Raw genomic sequence first — 25,328 nt, 5'->3', positions numbered from 1 at the left:
GAAAATGAAATGAAAATAAATTAAAACTAAAAATATCTAAATTAAAAAGTGCCCTACTCCATAGGCACTGCTAAAAAAAACTAATTCTCCTCCATCCAGGGGGCATAGAGGAGGCGAGCAGGCCAGACAAGTTGTTAGAATTTAGTGCCTTACTCCCAGCACTGCAGAATTGGCACAACATGGTTCCATTATTTATAGAGATTTTTAGTCTGTTTATAAAATCAAATGATATAATGTGCTTTGGAACGATAAAACATGATCGTGGGAACATACACACTAATGCAATAAAACATTATTGTGTAATTTGCCCGATTATTGGATAAAAAGTATGTAGCGTGTACCCAGCCTAACTCAGTCTGTCATTATTATGATACATTATTATGATACACCACATGGTTACAGATGTACAAGTGGTAGAGTGAAGAATCAGACTTGATTTACATCTTTAGTCCCTACTAGCCGACTTTTGATATGCCACAACCACCAATCCATTGCAGCAGAACCTCAGCATCAAGCACACCCCACTTGTATAGAATACATTTATTTTTCCAAAAGTGTGATATATATCCATTTACCCAGCAGAAACAAAAATGAATAAATAAAAGATATTGAATCACAAAATACCAGTGGGAACTATTGTACCAAAAACTATGTGGCAAATCCAAGCCTATGCTAAATGTCTATACAGTTAAGTGATAGAAGCAGGTGATGAGATGCATGGACGACGAGTAATACTATCACCTTGTTGCTAGAGTGGACCTTAATCAGATGGATCCCATATAAAAGTCATCAACCAAAAGAGCTTACAGTCTATAGAAGGACTATTGTCACAGCAGCATAATCATATTTATTTACTGCAGAAAAGAAGCTGTAGAGATGTATCATATAGTTGGAAAAGTAATCAATTAACAATGTTCTCCATGTATAGCTGTTAGCCAACACAGACAACAGAGGTATTTTTTAAAAGCTCACTTTCATAATCTTGTGGTGGCAAGATGATAAAATAGCATGCACAAGTAAAACCACTGATTTCTGTGTTACAGAGGCCTATGCAATGGAAATGTGTCCCTAAGCAGCAATATTATTGTAAGCAAATGCAATGGTTCAGTGTAAGGTTTGGGCATTTACTGACTTCCAAGCACACAAAAGCAACATATTGCTGCCGGTAAAATAAATACACATTCATTTCTCTCTTATTACTGGAAGCTGTAAATCACTTTTGCATTCTGTCTCATGACATATATATGTATTGTACATACACACAGTTATCTATGTAATTACTTTCCACATTTAGGCCAGAGCAAGTTTCCATAGCGCTATAGTTGCATGAGAGGTATACTAAGGACACATTTATCATGGGGGAAAAGGTGAAAAAGTAAAAAGATGCAAATGATAAACTTTTAATTGATATCTGAAGATGCAACCATTGAGAGCATTAATATCCCTTACTCAGATCGCAGCACTAACAGTAGAAGTAATATAATAATAAGTAAAGTAAACAATCTTATAGGTGAAAAAATAAGTTGCAGTAACATAAAAACCTCAGTTGTACTTTCTTGACATAAGGCATATCAGTGGGTAATAGACTTAGTGGGCCTTATTCATCTTCGGATGTAAGTCACTTTGTGTGCCGTATCTTGCGTGAAATTGCCCCACACATGTTTGTTAACAGACTTTACGCCAATGAACGCAACTGCATGCAATTCATGTGTGAACTGAAATGACACTACTTCCTACTGAAGGGCGGAGCAGGGGAAGGAGCACAGGTACGTAGGCTATATACTGTAAGGACGTGCCCAGGGCGTGCCAACACAGATGCAGCCGACTCAAGCTCTGGGCATATTGTACGTACATGTGTTTTAGCCGTATCATTTGCACCAGCTACAGGGCAGGTGTAAGTGCTGAATGATGACTATACGTATGCAGGCCACTGATAGCACACAACATGTGTATGCAAGTAAGAGACTATAAAAATGGACTGTACGCATTAAGAACATCCTGATTTATATATTTAATGTAAAAAAAATTTTTTAACCACAATTTTATTAAAGATTATAGTATTATGAGTTGGTCATTTCTTTTATATATACATATTTTTTGGCTGCATTATGATGGGTCTTTATGTAGCAGATATCACGTCACTACTTTCTAGGCTTGAAGCTATTGAGGTCTTGGTTATACTCGTTTTACTCTGTACTGTTGCACCCTCTTTGGTCTACTGTTTGTACTGTATTAAGTATTATGTACAGTCATGGCCAAAAGTTTTGAGAATGACACAAATATTATTTTTCACAAAGTCTGCTGCCTCAGTTTTTATGATGGTGATTTGCATATACTCCATAATGTCATTAAGAGTGATTAGATGAATTACAATTAATTTCAAAGTCCCTCTTTGCCATGACAATGAACTTTATCCCAAAAACCACATTTCTAATGCATTTCAGCCCTGCCACAAAAGGACCAACTGACAGCAGATCAGTGATTCTTTCGTTAACACAGGTGAGAGTACTGACGAGGACAAGGCTGGAGATCACTCTGACATGCTGATTGAGTTAGAATAACAGACTGGAGGCTTTTTAAAGGAGGGTGGTGATTGAAATCATTGTTCCTCCTCTGTTAACCATGGTTATCTGCAAGGAAACACGTACAGTCATCATTGCTTTGCACAAAAAGGGCATCACAGGCGAGGATATTGCTGCTAGAAAGACTGCACCTAAATCAAGCATTTAGTGGATCATCAAGAACTTCAAGGAGCCCAAGAACGTCCAGCAAGCACCAGGACCGTCTCCTAAAGTTGATTCAGCTGCGGGATCGGGGCACCACCAGTGCAGAGCTTGCTCAGGAATGGCTGCAGGCAGGTATGAGTGCATCTGCACGCACAGGGAGGCGAAGACTTTTGGAAGATCGCCTGGGTTCAAGAAGGCCGGCAAAGAAGCCACTTCTCTCCAGGAAAAACATCAGGGACAGACTGATATTCTGCAAAAGGTAATGGGATGAGCGCTACCATCAGTCCTGCATAAAACAGGACTGATGGTAGTGAACAGTAAAGCATCATGAGACTATTCATGTGTGGAGTTTGCTTCTCAGCCAAGGGAGTGTGCTCACTCACAATTTTGCCTAAGAACACAGCCATGAATAAAGAATGGTACCAAAACATTCTCCAAGAGCAACTTCTCCCAACCATCTAAGAACAGTTTGGTGACAAACAATGCCTTTTCCAGCATGATGGAGCACCTTGCCATAAGGCAAAAGTGATAACTAAGTGGCTTGGAGATCAAACCAAAATTTTAGGTCCATGGCCAGGAAACTCCCCAAACCTTAATTCCATTGAGAACTTTGAAAAACTTGTGGCGGGTGGATAAACAAAAACCCACACATTCTGACAAACTCCAAGCATTGATTAGGCAAGAATGGCAGCCATCGGTCAGTATGTGGCCCAGAAGTTGGTTGACAACATGTCAGGGCGAATTGCAGAGGTCTTCAAAAAGAAGGGTCAACACTGCAAATATTGACTCTTTGCATAAACTTCATGTAATTGTCAATAAAAGCCTTACGAAATGCTTGTAATTTTACTTCAGTATACCATAGCAACATCTGATGAAAAGGTCTAAATACACTAAAGGCCTGAGTCATTAAAGAAAGTAAGGCAATAAAAAGGAGTAAATGTTTTTTTGGGACAAACCATTTTACAATACAAGGGGTACAAATTAGTTTATTATTTTGCACATAAGTTAAATACTGGCTGTTTTTTCATCTAGCACACAAATACTTGCTAGCTTTATTTTTGCACTTAAATTTAAAATTGATCTAGGACATGTCCTACCCAAACTATAAATCTGTCCCCACATTTTAAATTTACCTCCCCCTCCAATGCAACATGGTTTTGCCCAGGTGCAAAGTTACTCCTTTTTTATGCTTTACTTTCCTTAATGACTCAGGCCCTAAAGCAGCAAACTTTGTGAAAACCAATACTTGTGTCATTCTCACAACTTTTGACCATGACTGTACATAAGGCAAGTAACTTATAGCCAGAGCGTACTTATAGCCAGATTCAAATGGAAACTTATATATTAAGATCCACTTGCATTTGAATACGGGCGTATGTGTGTACAAGCTTTGTGCATTTTTTTTAAATGCAAGTTACGTTCACTTTGCTTTCAAAGATGAATCAGGCCCAGTATGTACAAAAGAAGATCAAACAACACAAATATCTATTTCTCTTTGCTCTGTGTGACTGCGTGTGTATACCTGCAACATACATCAATCTACCTAATTTAGCAGCCACATGAGACTGCAGACCTTTTGCGTGCCAACACATGTGATCTAGGTGTATACATGCACAGTCATGCTTAAGTAAAGCTTGCTTATTGTCTTATGGACCACCCTCTTATAGAAGCAATTGTGTTTTTTAAGTACATTTACCTTTCATATTATAACGGGAACACATTTATGTGTTTATGTTAAGTAAACATATGAATGTTTAATTCCTGTGTTTACCTTGTTTAATTACATTACTTCTTTGCTGAATATGTACATCCTATCACTGATAAGCTGAATTAATATGTTCTCTGAGCGTACATAAATATTGAGCCTGCATTCTACAAACTCACAGGAAAGCAACACCTATAAGCTTTCCTATACAACTCAGAACATGCTCATTTAAATTCGTAGTTCTTAAACCCACCATATTTTTCTGGACCATTTGGCTGAGCCAGGACCAGAAACTATGCCTATCTGGTGATGCCTATGACCCATCCAGAAACTTAACCAGTCTGCAAAGTAGGAGTATTGATATCACAGACTTGCTGAAGCAGCGTTTGAGCTGCACTAGCTTTGAATGTTGTGCTAGTACACAATAAAACAGATTTTATTAGGGGATGCAGTAATATATTAATCATAAGTAACCCGTGGGCTAGATGAAAGGACATTCAAAATGACATCTCATCTCTAGCGGAGCGGAGATATATTATAACTGACTACTTGCAAATAAATGAAGGCAGCTTTTCTTATAGACTACAAATTGTCTATTGTGCTAGCAAGAACTATATCTATTCTGTATATTATATATACATGGGCAGCATCGTGGTACAGAGGTCATGTACTGTTTCATGAATTAGCCCCTATTGGGTATATAAAACTAATTTTGACGCTTCCTTGTGAACAAAATACAACTTCAATCATTCAAGCATTTGTTTCATCACCTTATATTTACATACCTTATTTAGTGACGGTTTTCCGACAAGCAGCGGTGCATTAAATGACAACTATGGATAAAAGAACAACCTGCTACTGAAGTCGGGTATACTCCTCCACCTTCTGCCTGGGCGTAGTCACAGGCTCTAGTCTCAAAGTCTTAATCCTGTGCAACTTGCAGACTACAGTGTTTTCATATACCTGCAAACAAAAAAATAAACTTATGTTAAATGTTTGCATTGATCAGGGCTGAGTATATATGAATAATGTAGGCCAGGCAGATGCTGAGATGCCCTTCCCTGCACATTGTGTATGTCCAACTTTTTTTTTTCCTCATCAGCAACCAAAAAAGATCTGAGGGAATAAGAAAAATGAACTGATAAGAAGGTGATAGTGCCGTTATACTCTGGTGGAGTTACAGAATGTTCTGCATAACAGGGGAGCGGCAAGTGAATGGGGCAGGGTTTAGGGCGCAAGTGTTGTGAGTCGGCCCTCTGACATTCAAAAGGGCTGCCCATTACCCTTAATCTCAGTAATAAGTTAAAACAATAAATGTAATTAAATAGGGATTTTAAACAAGTGTTAAAAGTATAGAAAACAAAATTGGCAATAAAGTAGAAAGGAGCTGTGGGCCGCAGGTGAAGGCTCAGTGGGCTACAGGTGAAGGCTCAGTGGGCCGCAGGTGAAGGCTCAGTGGGCTGCAGGTGAAGGCTCAGTGGGCCGCAGGTGAAGGCTCAGTGGGCTGCAGGTGAAGGCTCAGTGGACCAGAGTTGAAGGCTCTGAGGGCTACCTGTTGCCCAGCACTGCTCTACAAACAGAGTTGATTTGGCCTTACATCAAGATTATTTGGGGAATAACTTGTCACTAAACAATAACAAAAAAACATCACTTAAAAATTACAGCTTTTGCATGCGGTCAACTAAAATAAGACATACTTGCCAACTCTCCCGGAATGTCCGGGAGACTCCCACATTTCGCGTGAGTCTCACGGACTCCCGGGAGAGTGTGGCAATCTCCCGCATTCTGCCCACTTCTGTGCAGAATTAGGTCCAAAAACGCAGCAATTCACTGGGAATCGCGTTTGGCCCCGCCCCTGCTGTAAAATGATGCGATTGCGACATCACGTCACGGGGGTGGGTCCAAAATGACATTAATTTTGGAGCCCCACCCTCCATCACGCCCACCTCCCCCGGCAGGCTCCCGGAAGCCAACTTCAGAAAGTTGGTAAGTATAAAATAAGACCACCGTCTTTTCTTGTGGATCCATAATTGAAAAGTTCAAGTACCAATCTTTAAATACTTTATGTAGTAGTATATATCAATCAGAGTGTCCGGACACATCTGTGTATTAAAATACCAGACTGGATAGGTCACATGTTGAGGTGATATAGGAAATGTTATACAACAAATTGAGAGATAATATAGGAAGTATATATCTTTGTTAAAACTGAAATGCTTTTACTATTAGTGTGCAACATGGGTGTGTCACAAAATTGTACCACATGGCATGTGTGTTACAACATCAGAAAGTGTGTTAACCACTGTATATTAGGCACAGAGAATAATTTTTGCTATAATGTAACAACAATAGTAGCACAAACAGTCTATATGGAAGTAAAGCCAGACTTACTGAACAGAAGCATAAAGCATCATTATATTGTGATAAAATATATTTAATTTGACATTATGTACTAATATATTTTCATGCTCAGCTTTAAGTGTAAGCGATAACCCAAGATCAAACTACAGTAACTGTTAGCTTTATGGCTACCACACCCAGGAGGAATCACAATAAAACACTTTTAATAAGTCACTAATAAAGACTTTACTAAAAATAGCAAAGCAGATAATTCTATTTAAGATATGAGCCCATCAATTAGAGGCCATATAATCCAATTGAACACAGTGTTGATTTAATGAGTTTTTTTTGAAAAATTCTTTAAAATTACCATTTAATTAGTATGCATCCTGCTAAGTCAATTTCATGAAAACCAGTTGAAGGATTTGGGGTTATAACAAGACACACCTGCATTATAGCAGTGAGTATTTGCTATTTTTAGGATTCACAGTAATATTGTATCTGTAGAAAATCTCATGCATACATAATGCCTGGAAACATACAAGTATGATGGCAGATTACGAACAACATGCCCAGGATCTAATCTACTCAGTTATTATCTGTGTTAAGAACTTGATGTTCCTGTTTGCGCTGTAAGATTCATTCACACAAGTACAAATGCTGTTTTGTGACATTACATGCATACTTTTGGGATTTGTGGGTTAGCATATGAATTTGCATGCCTAAAATTGTGTTGTCTGTGGGTGTACAACAGCTTGCACCATCTGATGGGAGAAGTTGGGTGGATCGGGTAACTTTCTTGCCGAAACGGATTAGGAGCGCGAATTGCCTTCGTTTGCATCCATGCGCAAAAATTAGATTATTCTCCCAGCAAAAAAACTTTGGCTTTTTCACTACCTCTGATGTGGATAGGTGAGGTCTCGTGCACATTCCAGATGAACATCTGTGTGAAAGACCCACATCCAGTCTAATAAAAAACATTTAAATTTTAAATACACAAAAGTGACACATGTAAATTGTACAGTTCAGATGGCCACTCCCTGCTAATATAAATGTAACAAATAAATGACGATAAACCAAGTAGTATTTCAGGAAAAAAAACTAAAAATTGTAAAAGAATAAAGGGGTGGCCCTAAAGGGTAGTAGGTTGGGCTTTGAAGTGACATTTCACTCTTTCCACCATGTGCATTTTTTACAAACTCACAAAGATTTTGAGTTTGCAGAGAAAGCTGCAGAAAGTGGGCGTGTACCTTGAAATGTATTAAGTTGATGCACTTGTGCACATAATGGAGCATTTTTTGCTGTTTGTAAATATGCATTAGGGGTTAATCTACAGTTAGGGGCAAATACCATTTTGTGTTTCCGGGGAGAAACTGTAAGAAACTTTAATTAGAATAGTGCGCGAAGTGTGGCCTAGCCCTATTCTTAAATACAGTGTAAAAATATAGCTGCTCAGTATGGGCATGCGATATTCAGTATTTGTCCTGCATGCAAAAAAAAGTTTTAATTTGCATGCCTTACATTGCGAATTCTGCACCTGGGCAGGGGCAGCTGCCCCCCAGATCTGGTCCTATAGTGGGCTTCCTTGGCCTGGGTCACTGGGCTACCTGCATTTTTATTTCCTTTCAAATGTTCCTAAAAGGTTGCTGAGCCGGATCTCTCCCCTAGGCTACAATTTGCCAGCCAGCCCCTGAACCTGGGCAACATTTGAACCCAACACTAAACTAGCGCCCTTTAGTGTTTTATTACGGACTAAAATTTATACCCAGACTGTTTTTTCTTTTATAGTTTTAAAAGACTGCTGAAACTTCTTTGGAAACTTGTTCAATATATCCTCTAACCATTCAGTATAAGAGTATCCATAAAACTATTACTAAGTGTATCCTCTTCTGATGTATATGCCTTTTATCATACCTCCTAACATTTAGAATCACGAAATGGGACAAAATAAACCTGCCCCTGTTCCGCTCACAAATGGACATATTTGGATAAAACTACACCCATTTTTGATAAGCCACGACCCTTTTACGGTTCACGAATCGGGATGTCCTGCCAGAGTTGGGACAGTTGGGAGGTATGTTTCATTTCAAGACTTCTCTTCATCTAAAAATATAAAATCCCTGATTTTCTTGATGTATTTTAAAAATTACATATCCACACTATTAACTTGCATCTTAAAAATACATATTAAGGTTATTCAGCCCAAATGTGAATTGCACCCTCTGGAATGAGCCTGTAACTATCTCAATAAGTAAAAACACAGTTGCTGCCCAAATCGATCTAATAAAGATTCTTCCCTACCTGTTTTAGATCTAAGTTCCTGTAACTTTAAAAATGTTCATGACTTGGATATTATGTAATATTTGTAATACGATCTCCTAAATTCAATATTATATAGCATGCATCCTGCTTTAATGGCTTGTTCAGACAAGACAGCTGCATGAGTTCATCAAGACACATATCTGCCGGTTCTGTGTGCATCGTACACAAAATCACTCTGTGCATATCCAGAACCAGCTCAAACGCCACAGAACGCAGCACCGTTCACTGCGTCATCGCAGTCTAACTACAACCTACGATTTATGTGAGGTGGGGAAGGGGCTTTTTTTATATTCTAGGCTGTGTATATAGTTTATAGCAGTGGGTACCAAACTTTCTTAGTTCGAGGCACCCTTCGGGTCTCCATAAGTTTTTCAAGGCACCCCTAAGCCAAAATAATTACCAAGTTGTCACCCGCCTTGCTTACCAACAGTCCTGGCCACGGCACCCCAGAGAGGTCACCGCGGCACCCCAGGGAGCCACGGCACCCAGTTTGGGAACCACTGGTTTATAGTAATTTCTATCTAAAGGTTTGCATGTTTCTTTAGGTATAAAGCCACAAACATCAATTATCTAAATTTTAAATATGCATTTTTCAGAGACATTTTACATGTTGTAAGATATGGATAAGTGGAATTTACCACAGTCTCTTCATTCAGGTAATGCCCCTTCCAGCACAGAGCAGTACCCAGCTTGCTGTGACTTCTGCCAGGCTATGCTCCTACCTAACTAACAAGTTCTCATACATCACAACAGCTAGTCCATTTCCTCTGTGCTCTTGTATTACAGAGAACATGTTTCTCAGAGGTTTGTTTTAATAAATGCTGACTACTACACGTAAATTACCAGTTGCTTTATACAAAAGAGTTACAAGTATAACATATGATGTGACTATTTCCACTTGTCAGCAAGACGACATAGAATACACATATTTCTCAACATTTCCGATCTAAAAAATTGGGACTTTTTTGGCCACGGCCCTGATCCACCCTGGCAACACCTTAAATATCATAGGACTCCACTCACTGGTCGAAGTGAAAATTAAGAAGTGGTGGTTTGGCAAACACAATAAATGGTACTTCTTAGTTATACAATGAAAGCAGAAGGAAAAGTGGGGCTATGGCACACCACCTTTTTGTCACTGAACTATATACCGCTATATGATATGATGCCTTAATCTATAATTGTATGGAAACTTTTACATATAACTAGGTGAATGACTTTTCTTATTAGACTTAGTGGCCTGTTAAATATTGATTTCTACAGTTATACAGGTATCACTGTGTTATATTGTTGCCTATCTAGAGTATGTTCTAAGTAGAGTCTTCAACAATAGCAACAGTGATAATAATAAAAAAAGTACTAGAGTACAATAAACGCACAACAACATATTATGGTCACAATTTAATATGGTTATTTTAATTCATATTAAAAGATCTACAACACATACCACTGATAAACAACAGGCAGCACAGGGGTCACATTTGGGAGCGAGACTGGTGATCCGCTGTCCCACTGGCCAGAGTAAATTCCTCTAATGTACGAATAGAATCACTAGGAAGAGGACCAGAGTATGCGCAGTGTGTTCTCGCACTTAATAAAGCCAATTACGTCATGAGCAGATTGTGGTGTCTTTTCACCAGATTGACCAACCTGCTATAAGTTAACCTACTAGTTGGGCTAAGTGCCACTTCTCTAATATCATCATCATCATTTATTTATATAGCGCCAACATATTCCGTAGCGCTTTACAATTGGGGACAAACATAGTAAACTAATAAACAAACTGGGTAAAACAGACAAAGAGGTGAGAAGGCCCTGCTGCCAAGCATACAATCTATGGAACAATGGGAGTTTGACACATGAGGCCAAGGCTAAGTCTACATTTTGCATTTCGGCCCAGCCAGGCTGAAAAGGTAAAAGTGACTCATAGGCTAAATGATCCTGTCACAATATCATAATCTGATCTGAACAATTGTGCAGCTCCTCAAAGTGATCATCTTGCCAACTATTGACATACTGTAAGATTTCAAAAATACCTTTTAATTACCAGAAAGTCCCCACTGGCCATACCCATTTACATACATAAAAATCTGAGCCTATCACATCCAATACGACCGCAATATGCTTTTAATTCCCATCCCACCAGGCCATTCACCCAGCACTTCTGTCTTTCTCCCAATTAACTTTATAGGAATGAATCAGTGCAATTTATTAATAAGATATGGAGGATTCAGCTTCAAGTGCTAGAAGATCAATAAATAGATGATGGGAAGCGATATGAGAAGCAGCTAGGAAAAAGAAAGGGAGGGATAGAAGACCTTTATAGAGCGTATATTTCTAAGCAGCTCTGGCATTAAATTGGTTTCATGGTTCAGAAGTACAAAGCATTATGATGACATTATCCTCTAATTTCCTATTAAGACTCCAGCTTCCTTATTAGCACATCTCATAATCATTTACTACAAACACTAATCTAATGCATTAGACGTCTGCCTTTGTATAGAGCAGCTGTGTGGTCAATGCTGTACAATATATGTGCAGAGCATTTTGTTTTCTGTAATGACATGATTCTAGGTTCAGCTTGTTTATTTTAACTGCCCCATTTTAGTGACTTCTATTGATGGGATTCATTTTTTTGTATAAAGCAGTGATTACAAAATAAAATATACTCTTCTGCTGTTTGTAGCTTCAGTACTTTCCAGGTGCTCGGTCTTTATGTACCTATCATGGTGGAGGCGACTAGAGTTGCGATGCTCAATGTTCCAAAGGATCTGTGGAATGTGCCAAAAGGTCTGTGTAAAGCGCAAAAGTATGGGTAGGACAACGCTAGTGCTTGAGAGTAATGGTAGCCTACTCTAGGCCAGTGTTTCTCGAACCCAGTCCTCAGGACCCCTAACAGTGCAGGTTTTCCAGGTGACAAGGGAAAAATTATAAAGCCCATGGATTTCTAACAATATGTCAGTAATAATTAAATCAATGATATATGGAAAACATGCACTATTAGAGGACCTGAGGACCGGCTTTACGACACACTGCACTAGACTTCCAAAATGTTGTTAAAAATCCATTAATGTCAGCCATGTTTTTAATAAAATAGTTGAAAGCCACAGACACTGAGCGCTATGCACTTGACCTCCTGTACTGTACCGGATCATTAGTAGTACTGACATTTATATACAAATGTGGGTTGGTGTACTTTGTATGACAGCACCTGGGTTCTATGCAAATGGGGCTGTCGAAGGGGCCTGTGTAATATGCCAAGGGGCATATGCCAGAGCATAAGTGGCAACTGAACTTTGGCCAGGGAGGGCTTACATCTTATTAGTACAATGTAATAGGTCAGGGACAGTGCCACGCAAAACCTAATGCAATTGTTAATGCCAAGCACATCTAATATGTCAGTGATTCTGCCTAATAACATGCCTAGTAGAGGTAATGCTCAATAAGATGCCCCTTAGTAGCAGTAATGTCTAGGAAGATGCATATTAATACCAATAATTGCCAAAAAGGTGCCCTTCTGAAAAAAACAATCCTCAGTAAGATGCCAATTAGTCGCACCAATGCTCAGTGAGATGCTGATTAGTATCAGTAATACATATTTAGATGCTCACTAGTAAAAACTATTTCTAGTAAGATGCCCATAAGTAGCAGTATTTCACAAAAAGATGTCCATAAGTAAAAGTAATGACCAGTTAAATGGGTACCTAGCTATAGCAATAATGGCCAGTAATATGTCACTCAATAAAACCAATGCCGAGTTAGATCATCATCATCATTTATTTATATAGCGCCAACATATTCCGTAGCGCTTTACAATTGGGGACAAACATAATAAACTAATAAACAAACTGGGAAAATAAACAAACAGACAAAGCGGTGAGAGGGCCCTGCTCGCAAGCTTACAATCTATGATACCTATTATATGCTCAATAATTGCTTGTAATGGGCAAAAAAATGTCAATTTAGTTGCCAGTAATGCCCAATAGGCACTACAGGACAGCCAAGATACCCATCCACCTTATGATGCCTTCTTTTCCTCCAAATTACTGAGCCAGACTGTTAATTTCAGTCATGCCCTGGCAGCACTCACTATCACACTAGAAGTTTCTGATTGGCCACAGCACATCCAGTGTCACGCGGCTGCTCACATTGGAGTTCGGCCTTCGGAACCGACCCCTCCCCAGAAATCATTCTAGCAGTTTGGAGGAGGGTTAGGAGTAAAATAAATAAATAAATAAAAGTTCAAAATAAAACAATAAAAAAACTGGAAAATATTCCAGGACTCCGTGGTGACAGTCCCAGGACTGTCACAGAAAGCCATGGAAATTCCCAAGAATATCCGGAGCATTGGCAGGTATGGAGTCTATAAGTTACTGAAAGACTTTGTTCTACCAAAAGCAAGACACTAGGGGAGGTAGACTTGAGAGGGACATACTGTATACTGCAGCCAAGTTCAGCCTCACACTCTTTGGTAACAGATGATTTAAAGAAGATGGGGTCTCATTGTCTGCAAAATAGTCATGCGTTGGCTTGGACAGCCTTTACTGAATTCTACAGTGCACATTTCCATATGCAGTAAACCTGCATTGATCTCCGAGATTACATGGTCATAAGGTACATTTCCATAGTAACCTGTATACAGTACCATCTGCCCTGCTTATTAAATTACCAGAACAGATGCCTCTCTGCAATAAGTGTAAGTCATTTTCAGGCATCATGTAATTTTAACATCTGCATCATAACCTGTTCAACATACTGCCTATATGTGCAGTTTCACCCCTTCCTCAATGAGATCTACACTTGATGTAGTGTTAAAGAATGTTAAAGCTTTATACTAAAAGCTAATTTTCAGTCTTCCACAAGTTTTGCCTCTGAAAATGCCCATATCTTTCACTATTGTACACAGTACAATTGATCCTATTTTTATTGGATGCTATCACATATACTTGTATCTATCACTCCTATTGAAATTCTCTGGCCACTGCAGAACAATCATACTTCCAATCTCTCATCTATGCTCAGGCTTCTAATCCCAAACATCTTTTTAACACATTGAAATACCTTCTCAATCCTCCCACCCCAAACCCTCTGCCTACTACCAGTGCCCAGGATCTTGCTTCCTACTTGAAGGACAAGATTGATAAGATCAGACTAGAAATGGTATCCTCTTCCTCGACAAGCAATCAGCTCAATTCCTTCCCAGCACCCTCTCTTTATTTGACCCCACAAATGAAGATGAAGTATCTACTCTCTTCTTATCTTCCTATTCTACCTCCTGTCCTCTTGATTTTATTATCTCAAAAATTGGTAGATCCCTGTCTACTGTACTCATTCCACTTCTAATTAAATCTGTAATCTCTCGCTCTCTACTGGCATCTTCCCATCACTATACAAGCACACAGTGAGTACTCCTATTCTGAAAAAAAACTAAATTCTGACCCAAACTCTCTCTCAAATTACTGTCTCTCAGCTCCCATGCCCCTCCAAGCTTCTAGAGAGACTTGCCTACACTCGCCTTATACGCTTCTTTTCTGCAAACAACCTATTGGATCCTCTTTAGTCTGGGGTTCGTTCTCAACACTCCAGAGAGACTGTGTTGACCAAGGTTGACAATGATTTCATCACTGCTAAAACTAATGGCCATTACTCTCTTCTAATTCTCCTGGCTCTCTCGGCTGCATTTGACACTGTTGACCACTCTCTTCTCATACAAACGCTACAATCCCTAGGTCTTCAAGATACTGTGCTATCCTGGTTCTCATCCTACCTTTCTAATTGCTGTTTCAGTGTTAAATTCTCTGGATCCACCTCTGCTCCGCTTCCTTTATCAGTTGGAGTACCGCAAGGGTCAGTGCTAGGTCCTCTGCTGTTCTCCATCTATACCACTTCTCTTGGACAACTAATAAGCTCCTAGGTGTGATCCTTGACTCAAAACTATCCTTAGTTTCGCACAAAGACTCTATATCTAAATAAAGTTAGCAGCAGTTCAGCTCTTCTCCGGCTGTCATTCCTCTCCCGATACTGACCTGCTGCGCATGCGCAGCAGTTCAGCTCTGCTCTCTGACATCTTGCGGACAGTGAACTGCGCAGTTCCTGCCAAGCACCATTGTGGAACGGATCATGCCTGGAAGAGGTAAGTACACAATTATCTAATTTTTTTTTAATTTATTAGTGGCTTAAAATTATTTTTGAGGCACTTTGTGAGGCATACCATTCATTGGGGGCATTTTTGTGTGGATGAATACTCATTGGGTCATTTAATGTGTGGCTTAAAATTATTTGGAGGCACTTTGTGAGGCATAACATTCAATGGGGGAAATTTTGTGTGCCTTAATATTCATTGGGGCACTTTGTGAGGCATAACAGTCATTGGAGCAGGGGCGGATCTAGGCAACTGCTCTACCCGGGGCGATTTTTAGGGGGGGTGATTTAGGCCCCGCCCCCTTTTTAATTTCTAAGGCTGCCGGCGGCTGCACAGTATGTGAAGGTCCGCTCGGCAGTGACAGTGTGCTGCCCGGCTGCTCCGATTGTGTTTAAAACACAATCAGAGCAGCCGGGCAGCACACTGTCAATGCCAAACAGACCTGCACAGTGTGCAGCCGTCAGCAGCAAGTATAAAGTGAATTGGTGGATTACTGTGGCATAAATTGTATTGGGGGCATTACTGTGGCATAAAATGAACTGGGGGCACTTATGTGAGGCATAAAATGAATTGGTGACATTACTGTGGCATAAAGTGAATTGGGGGCATTATTGTGAAATAAAATGAATTGAGGGCATTACTGTGGCATAAAATGCATTGGGGCATTACTGAGGCATAAAATGAACTGGGGCAAAACTATGTGGCGTACTATGAATTGGGGGCATAACTATGTGCAATGATATGAACTTGGGGCATTACCAGGGCCGGACTGGCCATCTGGCACTTCTGGCAAATGCCAGAAGGGCCGATGGCTAAATGGGCCGGGGCAAGCAGTGGTTTTTTTTTGTTTTTTTTTTTAAGTACTTTTTTTTTCTCCAGCAGGTGGCGCATGCACCCGCGATCGTGCATGCACCCGCGAGTGGGGGGGAAAGGGGGGTTACTGGGGGCACGGTCTAGGAACTGGGCACCCATTTTAAAAAGTGAAGGAGCCGGCGTTCCAGTGCCATGTACATGGCAGTGTGGAGCTATATGCTGCTGAGGACCACCTGCAGTGTCTGAAGGAGGAGGCCTGGAGCATACAACAGGTGAGGTAACTTAAAAAAAAGAGGACTGTAATATACCGCACAAAAACCATCTGGAAATGGCATTATTTTTTATATATGAGCAAACACTAAGGAATAGAAATAACTGAGTAGCTTTATTTTTATAATGGTTATTTAGCACTGAACTTAACTGATATATTGAGATACTGAAATATACAGTTATATCTATTTTGCTTTACTTTATAATTCAGAATAAACTTGTTATTGATATTGATTATTATGAAGTTATTGGTCTCCGGTATTTAGAGCTCTATATGAGCTGTATATTCCGTCGGGGTTGTATGTAAGCTGGGGTTAGTGATATTCTTAAAATGTTGGTTTTAGAGCTGCACTACCACCCAGGGCTGCTATATGTATAGTTTTGTTTCTGGGGCTCTGCCAGTTCTGTAAAACACACTAACTGCTCAAGGCACAGTCAGTCAGGGTGACCGCATAGGTGGCACCAGCAGGACCACCTCCATTCCTCTGCCCAAAGGATTGCACAATGCCATATATAGACAGTGCACGGCCTTATTGTATACATACGATGTGCACCCTCTAACCCCACCTCTACACCCTTTGTGTTTGTGTCTCTTTGTCTTCACATTGTGGGTGTCTGTCCTTTCCTTCGCCCCCTTTATGTGTCTGTCTCTCTTTGCCCCTATTATCACATGTATCTCCTCACCTTCTTCTACCATTTCCCAGCATCTACTCTTCCCCTGTGCAACCATGTCCAATGCCCTCTCACTCCCGCATACAAGACTTCACCCGTGCTGCTCCCCTCTTATGGAATTCCTTACTACGCTCAATCCAGCTTCCCCACAGTCTTCAAATCTTTAGACACTCTGAAAACCCATCTTTATTTTAGAGGTGACCTTATCCTCGAAAACACTATTCACACTAATGCACCCTTACAACTGTCATAATCTCCAATCTGAACAACACTCGCTCCTCTTGTTCCTCTCTAATGAGCAGGGTCCTCCATACCCTTTGTTTTCAAGTCTTCATTTATTTAGTCTACCTAGTATGTCCCTGTTTTATGAATGTACTATGTGCCTTAGAAATCTATGATAATAAATCTATGATAATAAATAATAATATTGATGCCACCTAACTGAACCTGAACCTCAAAATTCTGATTTTAACAATTTTTGATAAGCGACTGAATGGTAAATTTTTTCTACATTATGTATTAGTTAGTAACTCTCTCTTTTGTGAATTATGATACAATGCTCTTAATTTTAGACCATAGTGCCCCCCTGTTTAAAGTGCCCCAGGCCCCCCAAAGCCTTAATCCAACTCTGGGGGGACAGTGTGTGGTGACAGCGTGTGTCATCATATACTGTCCAGCAGCCTGGCCTGGAGCTCCAAATCTCACAAGACTAAGAGTTACCTGCTCACTCTGCAAGGCGTTCTTTTTTACTCTGATGTTAGCTGCTTAGGTAAGTACAGCAGGCTGGGGGGGTGTCATAATGTGTCTGGGGGGGTTATAATATGTCTTGTGTGGCATGATAATGTGCCTTGGGAGTGGCATGATAATGTGACTGGGTGATAGCCTGATTTGTCTGGGGGGGGTGTTGTGGTATGATTTGTCTGAGGCGGTGTTCTGGTGTGATGGGTGATGTGGCAGGGGGTAGCGTGATGCTGTATGTGGCGTGATGTGTCTGCGGGGTGGCATGGTATGATTTGTCTGAGGGGGTGTTCTGGTGTGATGGGGCAGGGGCTAGCATGATGCAGTATGTGGCGTTATGTGTCTGAAGGGTGGCGTTATGTAGCTGGTGATAATGTAATTTTATTATAATGTATGTATTTTATACTGCGTGATCTGTGTCATGTACGATGTCCACTTATTGCTCGGTTTTTCATATATACATTTTCCAACAGGTCCCAACATTCCAGGATCTATGCAAGAATCCAGTACCAGGTTGTGAAAGCTGCAATAACCAGTAGGTGAGAGTAACACCATTTTAATACATAATGGGGGAATTCAATTAGCTGCAAAGTGAACATCCGCGAGACACTTTGCGGCTGAAATTTGACAGAAATCACTGTTCATTTTTCCTCTCAAGGAAAAATAAGCAGAGATTTCTACCGTAATTGCCAGCAATGTGCGCTGCGAGATACCTATGTATCACATCACCAGCAATTGAGTCTCTCTTAATTTGTTATGCCATGCCACATATTGACCACGCCCCCAACATTATGCAACCACACCCCTTCACCGACGCCACTGTGCGACGGTATATATCTCTCTCCCTGTGCACCTGTGGGGGTGGGGGAGGGCAAAATTTCACTGCACCCCAGCCCCAAATTTCTCTTGCCAGTCCTGTGCATACCATTATCTGATACTGGTGCGTCCTATGCTGCAAATAGAGAGTCAAGCTGCACATAATACATTAATATCTCACGGGACACCATATAACAATGAGCTTTGCAAAATGTACTGTAATTATTATTAATCTGGAACAGAGGTGGGCCTATGTGCTTTAAATGCCAGGGCTGATTTTTAGTCCCAGTCCAGCCCTGGGCATTAATATGACTTGGGGGCACGACTACGTGGCATAATAAGAACTGGGGGCTTTACTATGTGGCATAATATGAATTGGGGGCACAACTATGTGGTATATGAGTTCGGGGTATAACCATGAAGCATGATATGAATTGTGGGCACAACTATATGGCATAATATAAATTGAGGACAACACTGTGCCATAACATGAATTGATATATATATATATTATATGATATATATATATATATATATATATATATATATATATATATATATATATATATATATATATATATATGTGTGTGTCTTATTTCATTATGCATATATATATATATATATATATATATATATATATATATACACATACATGCATACACACCTGCACACCACTAGATTTTAACCGGCACACTGATAGCAAAGGGTTGCCTACCACTGTTCTAGGCTTTATAAGATATAGGCGTTGTCCAAGCTGTAGAAGGCTCAGTTAGTTTGGCATATATACCAACACAGTGAGCAAATTGTAAAAATAATGATACAAATTTATTAAAACACATAAAAACACACACAAAATCAGCATCAAGGCATAAAAATGACAATTAGAATGTTACATATTGTAAACCACCACAAGTACATAAGTCGCTGTATTCAAACTTATGGTAATGACCACACTATGGGCTATATTTACTAAACTGGAGGTTTGAAAAAGTAGAGAAGATGCATATAGCAACCAATCAGATTCTAGCTGTCATTTTGTAGAATGTGCTAAATAAACGATAACTTGAATCTGATTGGTAACTATAAGCAACATCTCCACTTTTTCAAAACCGCAGTTTAGTAAATATACCCTCGTGTCTTTTTCACTGTCTTGACTTGATGTAAAAAAAAGTCGAAATAAGTGGTGGCAATTATTAAGCCTCTGCTGTACTTGCAAATTCTTTTGCCTGTGATATAAAAATGATCATAAACAAAGTCAGCTGCACTAGAATGGCTGGACAGGAGGTAGTTATCAGCAATAAAGAGCTGAGCTGATGAGCTTTGATAAGCAGGTTTTCAATTCTGTGTTAGCTGTCATCCAGGAGTCCTTTCCAACCACAGATCACAACAATCCAGGGTTCCTGTATACAGACAACAACTGGTACAAAGTCTTATGGAAGGTTGCACAAACTCCACGATTGCCGTTTGGCTTTAGAACTGCTGAACTAATGCAAATAGGCAAAGATTACCACGGATGCTCCACATTAGTGCCGGCATGTATAAGTCGTAGAATAAACACACTACATTAAGACCTACGCGTTTCATTATGCAAACGATCATTTCTTCAGAGGAAAATGCCTAACTCTCAATTCCACTTCCAACGGTGTGTGATCTTCTTCATATGTCTCCCATAAATACTCAATTCTTTACAGACCACCTGCAGCAGCTGAGGAACTGAAGTGCACCTAGGCAGTAACTTTTAAGTATTTTAATAGTAAGTGACATCACATCCATTCTCACAGAAAAATAATCAACCAGCAATCCTTCATTAGAGTCACAGAGTAAATAAACATGGACTTCTACAAACTGTATTGTTTTCTTGTACATCAAACTCAAGAGATGTTCTCAATTCCGTACAAAAGAGTTGGATCACACTGTAATATTGACCAAGCAAACGGTTAGAAGTGATAGCTGCCTCCCTACACCAAGAATCATTCTGTCAGCCAGCGTGGGAGTCTGTGTTAGCAGGTATCAGGATGATGTCCCTCTGTGTGTGGGTGGTAATGTTTATGTATTTGCAGGTAACAGATTGTCTATGTGGGTGGAAATGATCATGTTTTCAGGTTGTCTGGGTTTGTGTATATACACTGTGGTAATAAGATCAACTTCAATATTTTAAGAGAGAAATATTATTTTGTGTCTCCAGCAAGATATCTCCTGTGTTTATCTAAAGATGTTTAACAGTTTCTGGTTAATGCTGTGTGAAATGTGTGCCTGAAAATCACAATGGATTTTGATGCTTAATCCATTGTTGCATCATTGCATTGTGTTACCACGCTGCTGTTAACTGCCTCTACTTTCCTGATGAAAAGAAACAGTACAATGAACTATCCATTGTAGTGTATGTGTTGCATCTTGGGTAACAAACAGCAACTAAACAGTATTTACAGTCACTTGAAAAGCTATTTAAAATGTATATTTCTTGTTTTGTGTCCATCATGCATAGATGAACAAACAAGGCAATTTGCAGCTATTATCACATTGAATTATTTATAAAGCTATGTTTTTGCCACTTGCAATTTCTTAGATAATGCTGAGAAACTGTACATTGCCGCTTCTCTTGTCTGTCATATGATTCTCAGAGCAGTATCCCTTGGTATTTTGTATACAAGTGACAACTGACAACTAAACTCCAAAATTAAAATGTTCATATATGAAGAATAAAGATAAAATAAATTGCCATAAGTTTGCTGATATGGACCAAGAAGCCCCAAATGTCATACAAACGCACTGCATTTCAGTTATGTTTGTTGTGGTAGCTCTGGTTGTGACATCAAATTTGCTATGTATACAGATATAATTTACTGGAGTTTATATCTAAGCTAATTTTAGCTCACAGCTCTGTGAGTCACGAGCAAAAATCTGCTTTATAATTACCGTACTAACAGTAATAGTGCGCGGGCTGCATTATTCTCACGAACGCGGTCAATTGAATCCCCCCTTAGATTTACATCAGTTCTATTATTCCAGTCTATCCAATGTAAAATACTGTATGTTGTTATGTGAATGGATCACTGTATGAAGGAAACCTGAGGCAGAATGCATCTCAAAGGTCGCCCATTTGCTGTCTAGCAGCAGTGTGAACAAATTTAACAGGGCGTTCTTCTGCTCATGTACTTTGAGCAGTTTAAGTGTTGTTGATTATTTACCAAACACAGCATTGTAAACCAGATAAAGAATTCATTGTCTCTATAACCTTTATAACACTTGATATATACAGTAGGTTTGTAATTATATTTAGCCTGGCATGTAGGAAGCAGGGTAAATTTGTTCAGCTGGAAAGTAGAGACAGCGGGGTAAAGGTATTTAGCGGAGCACATAGAGGAAGCAGAGTAAGTGTGTTGAGGTTAGTATGTGGATGGAAATGGATATGTGTTGAGTTTAACCTGTAGAGGAAACGGGGTGTGTTGAGCCTTATATGTGGAAAACATTGCGTAATAAAGCCGGATAAATGTATTCCGCTTGGCTTGTAGAAGAAACAAACTAAGGGCCTTAGTCGAGGCAAAAAAAGGAGTAAATGTAATCCTGGACAATTAAATTGGAAGAAACAGGATGACAGTGTGTAGTGGCGCCACAAGGCCAGGAAGTGATGGGGTCCCCACATTACCCACCAAGGCTACCGCTCTGCACTGAAAAGAGCAGAGCAGAATCCTCTTCTGAGAGGCGCATGCTCCGAAGTGGCCCCCTCTCTGCTCCTTTCAGAGCAGAGCAGGGGGCCCAGGAGGAAACAGCTGCAATGGCGGGCTACTGCCCAAGCTTTGCCGTAGTACCCAGCTATAAACAGTTTCGCCTCTGCATTTAGAGGAACAGGTGTGTCGAGCTTAGAATGTGGTGGAAACAGGGTATTTGAATTGTGCTTAGTTTGCCGATTAAACAGAGTAAGTGCCTTGTGTTTAACATGTAGAGGAAAGAGGATAAAGATATTTATGCATATAATAGAAGCCTGATAGAAATCTTAAACCTGGCGGAATATGGGGGGCCTGATTCATCAATGAACATAAATGCTCATACGTGCCATATTTTGGGTTAAATTTCTCTGTGCATACCCGAAAACGAACTATACACCAGAGAACACAAGGGTATGTAATTCATCTTCAAACACACACATGACACGATAGTCTACCTAGTCAATTTACAGTAAGGGCGTGCCAAGCTCAAGTGCACACAGCAGACCCCGATTCAAGCTTTGGGAATCTCAACGGTACGTGTTTTACTGTTGTATCACTTGTACCAGCCACAGGTCAGGTGTAAGTGCCAAGTGATAGTGATGACAGCTGAGTATGCATGCTGGAATTGTTTGCAATTAAAAGCAACTCTACAAATGCATTTTAAGTACAGCAGACACTAGTAACAGGCTGATCAATGTATTTAATGGGAAAAAATTAAAAAAACAAAAATCTTTTTTTCTCTGTGCGCTCTGCTGGGCCTTTATATACCACATATGTATTATACATATCCTGCAGTGTACGTGTCTGTCAGAACAGATCATACCTAGACCAGTATTCAACAAGAGATGTTTTCTCAGATCTGCTCTAGTTGAATACGGACGGACGGACGCACGAGTTATGTGCGTTTTAAAAAAAACACATTTTTGTTTTTTGTGCCTTAATGAATCAGACCTAAGTTGTCTAAGGTTACATGTAGAGGAAGAAGGGTGTTAGGCTCACATGCTAAACTTGACATTTAGAAGAAGGAAGTTAAGTTTATTTGCTTGGCACATAGTTAATTACGTTTAGTTTGAAAAAGCATAGGAATAGTGTAAAGTAGTCTGGTAAATGTGTATTTTTTATGTTACAGAAGTTGACAAACCAAACGTACTTGGATCTGAGCTTTTAATATCTTTATTGGTGACATTGCAAATTGCATTGAAATGAAATTATGCCTTTTTGAAGATGGCACAAAGATATGCTACAGGGTAGACACACCAGGAGGGGTAAAAAAATTATAGATGATCTAAGTAGACTAGAGGAATGGTCAAGACAGTGGCAACTACAGTTTATTGCCATAAAATGCAAAATCATGCACTTGTGTCTCAAAAACCTAAAGGCTAAATATAGTATTAATGGCACTATAATAGAAACTACTGAGGAGGAAAGGATCTAGGAGTCACTATTTCAAGTGACTTAAAGGCAATAACAAAGCAATAAGGAAGGCAAGTCAGATGTTCGGTTGTATAGAGAAAGGAAACAGTAGCAGAAAGAAAGAAGTAATAATGCCACTGTGTAGGTCATTGGTACGGCCTCATCTAAAACACTGTGTTCAGTTGTGGAGGCCTTATCTCCAGGATATAAATACATTAGAGACTGTACAAAAAAGGGCAACTAAAATGGTGCATGGCCAACAGCACAAAACTTACCTGGATAGACAAATAGATCTTAATATGTATAGTTTTTATCAGAGAAGGGAAAGGGGGGACATGATAGAAACATTAAAAAATATATCAAGGGTTTTAACAAGGTACAGGAGGGAAACATTCTTCAAAGTACGAGAAGTATTAGAACATGAGGACATGCACTGACACTGGAGGGAAGAAGGTTCAGAGGAAATTTGAGTAAAATTACTTCACATAAACGGTAGTGGATAAGTGGAATAGCCTCCCATCAGAGGTGGTAGAGGTTAATACAGCAGAGCAATTTAAACATGCGTTTGGATAGACATATGGATATCCTTACAAAGAACAAAGTATCAAATAGGGTTTGAGGTTATCATAGGTTAACATATGGGCAGACTAGATGGGCCAAGTGCTTCTTATCTGCTGTCAAATTCTAAGTTTCTATGTTTCTAACCACGTTCCAGGACCAAAGACTAGATCTGCATCACTGTAGGTCAGGGACAACTAGTCCCCGCTGTGCATCATCCTCCCACCTATTCACTTGATTAAAACAGGAAAATAACATCCACCCACACACCTAGATCATGGACAGTCAAATGCTGTTATGTTCTATTTTCTAAGACAAAATCGCCCACAAGAGATAAAATCATCCAGTCCTAATACTTGTGTGCTCTTCCCTCCATGTGATGTGCTGTTTCTTATCAAGTACAAGCTACGTCTGGAGATTAACTAGCTGTTCATGCTTTGTAGTCAGTAACCTCCGTATAAAATACCTGTACACATATTCAATCTCACTAAGTATTCTATTCATTTTTTTTTATTTTTTTTTAAAACATAGTAACAATGCTAAAAATAGACATAATTAGCAATAACAATTTAAGAAAGCGAAAAGGAAAGAGCTATGCATACACATTCTATATAAAACATAAATGTGAAGGCAGAGCACTGGCAGTATGTTTGTGGTATATCACAATCCAGCTACACTTGTGTTTATGTCTGGTAGAACTGTGGGATGAGTACGCAATGACCTAGAAGACTAGAAATATAACCACAATTCTATAGACTCAGTGCCAAGATCTGCACATCATAGGCATGATCATAAAATACATAGAGTAGATTGACTTGGCTACACCTCTAAAGTGTTTATCCCCCGTTCATCCCAGATAAAAATTGTAGTCATGATAAAACAAGGTACCAACACCAAATTATAGCTAAGCAGACAAATATCTTATCTGCTCATCTGCAGAGAAGTGTTTAGGTCTATTTGCCATTGTGTAATAGGGGAGTGTGTCAGGAGAAACACAAGAGGAACAGAATATTACAGAAGTGATGTCAACCCCATCGCAAGAGGACACTTAATGCAGATCCTTATTGCAATGGAAGTTTGATCACAATTGGGAACATGGAGATAAA

At 39.6% G+C, this 25,328-nt stretch overlaps 1 protein-coding gene across 3 annotated transcripts in view; it reads right to left on the bottom strand.

Moving 5' to 3' along the window:
- The window catches only part of DGKA (diacylglycerol kinase alpha), a 109,253-nt gene that overhangs the window by 37,761 nt on the left and 46,164 nt on the right, over nt 1–25,328 (bottom strand). For 2 of the 3 annotated variants that reach the window (XM_075199546.1, XM_075199545.1), the window contains exon 2: nt 5,217–5,394. The gene's annotated coding sequence lies outside the window, so the exon portion shown is untranslated. Of the gene's footprint in view, nt 1–5,216; nt 5,395–15,119; nt 15,182–25,328 lie in introns of those variants that run through there. The other variant, XM_075199547.1, reaches the window with a different exon arrangement.

The sequence above is a fragment of the Mixophyes fleayi genome, chromosome 2, assembly GCF_038048845.1.
Source record: "Mixophyes fleayi isolate aMixFle1 chromosome 2, aMixFle1.hap1, whole genome shotgun sequence".
Classification (NCBI taxonomy): domain Eukaryota; kingdom Metazoa; phylum Chordata; class Amphibia; order Anura; family Limnodynastidae; genus Mixophyes; species Mixophyes fleayi.
Note: the sequence above shows the minus strand (reverse complement) of the source record. Positions and strands in the feature narration are given on the sequence as shown.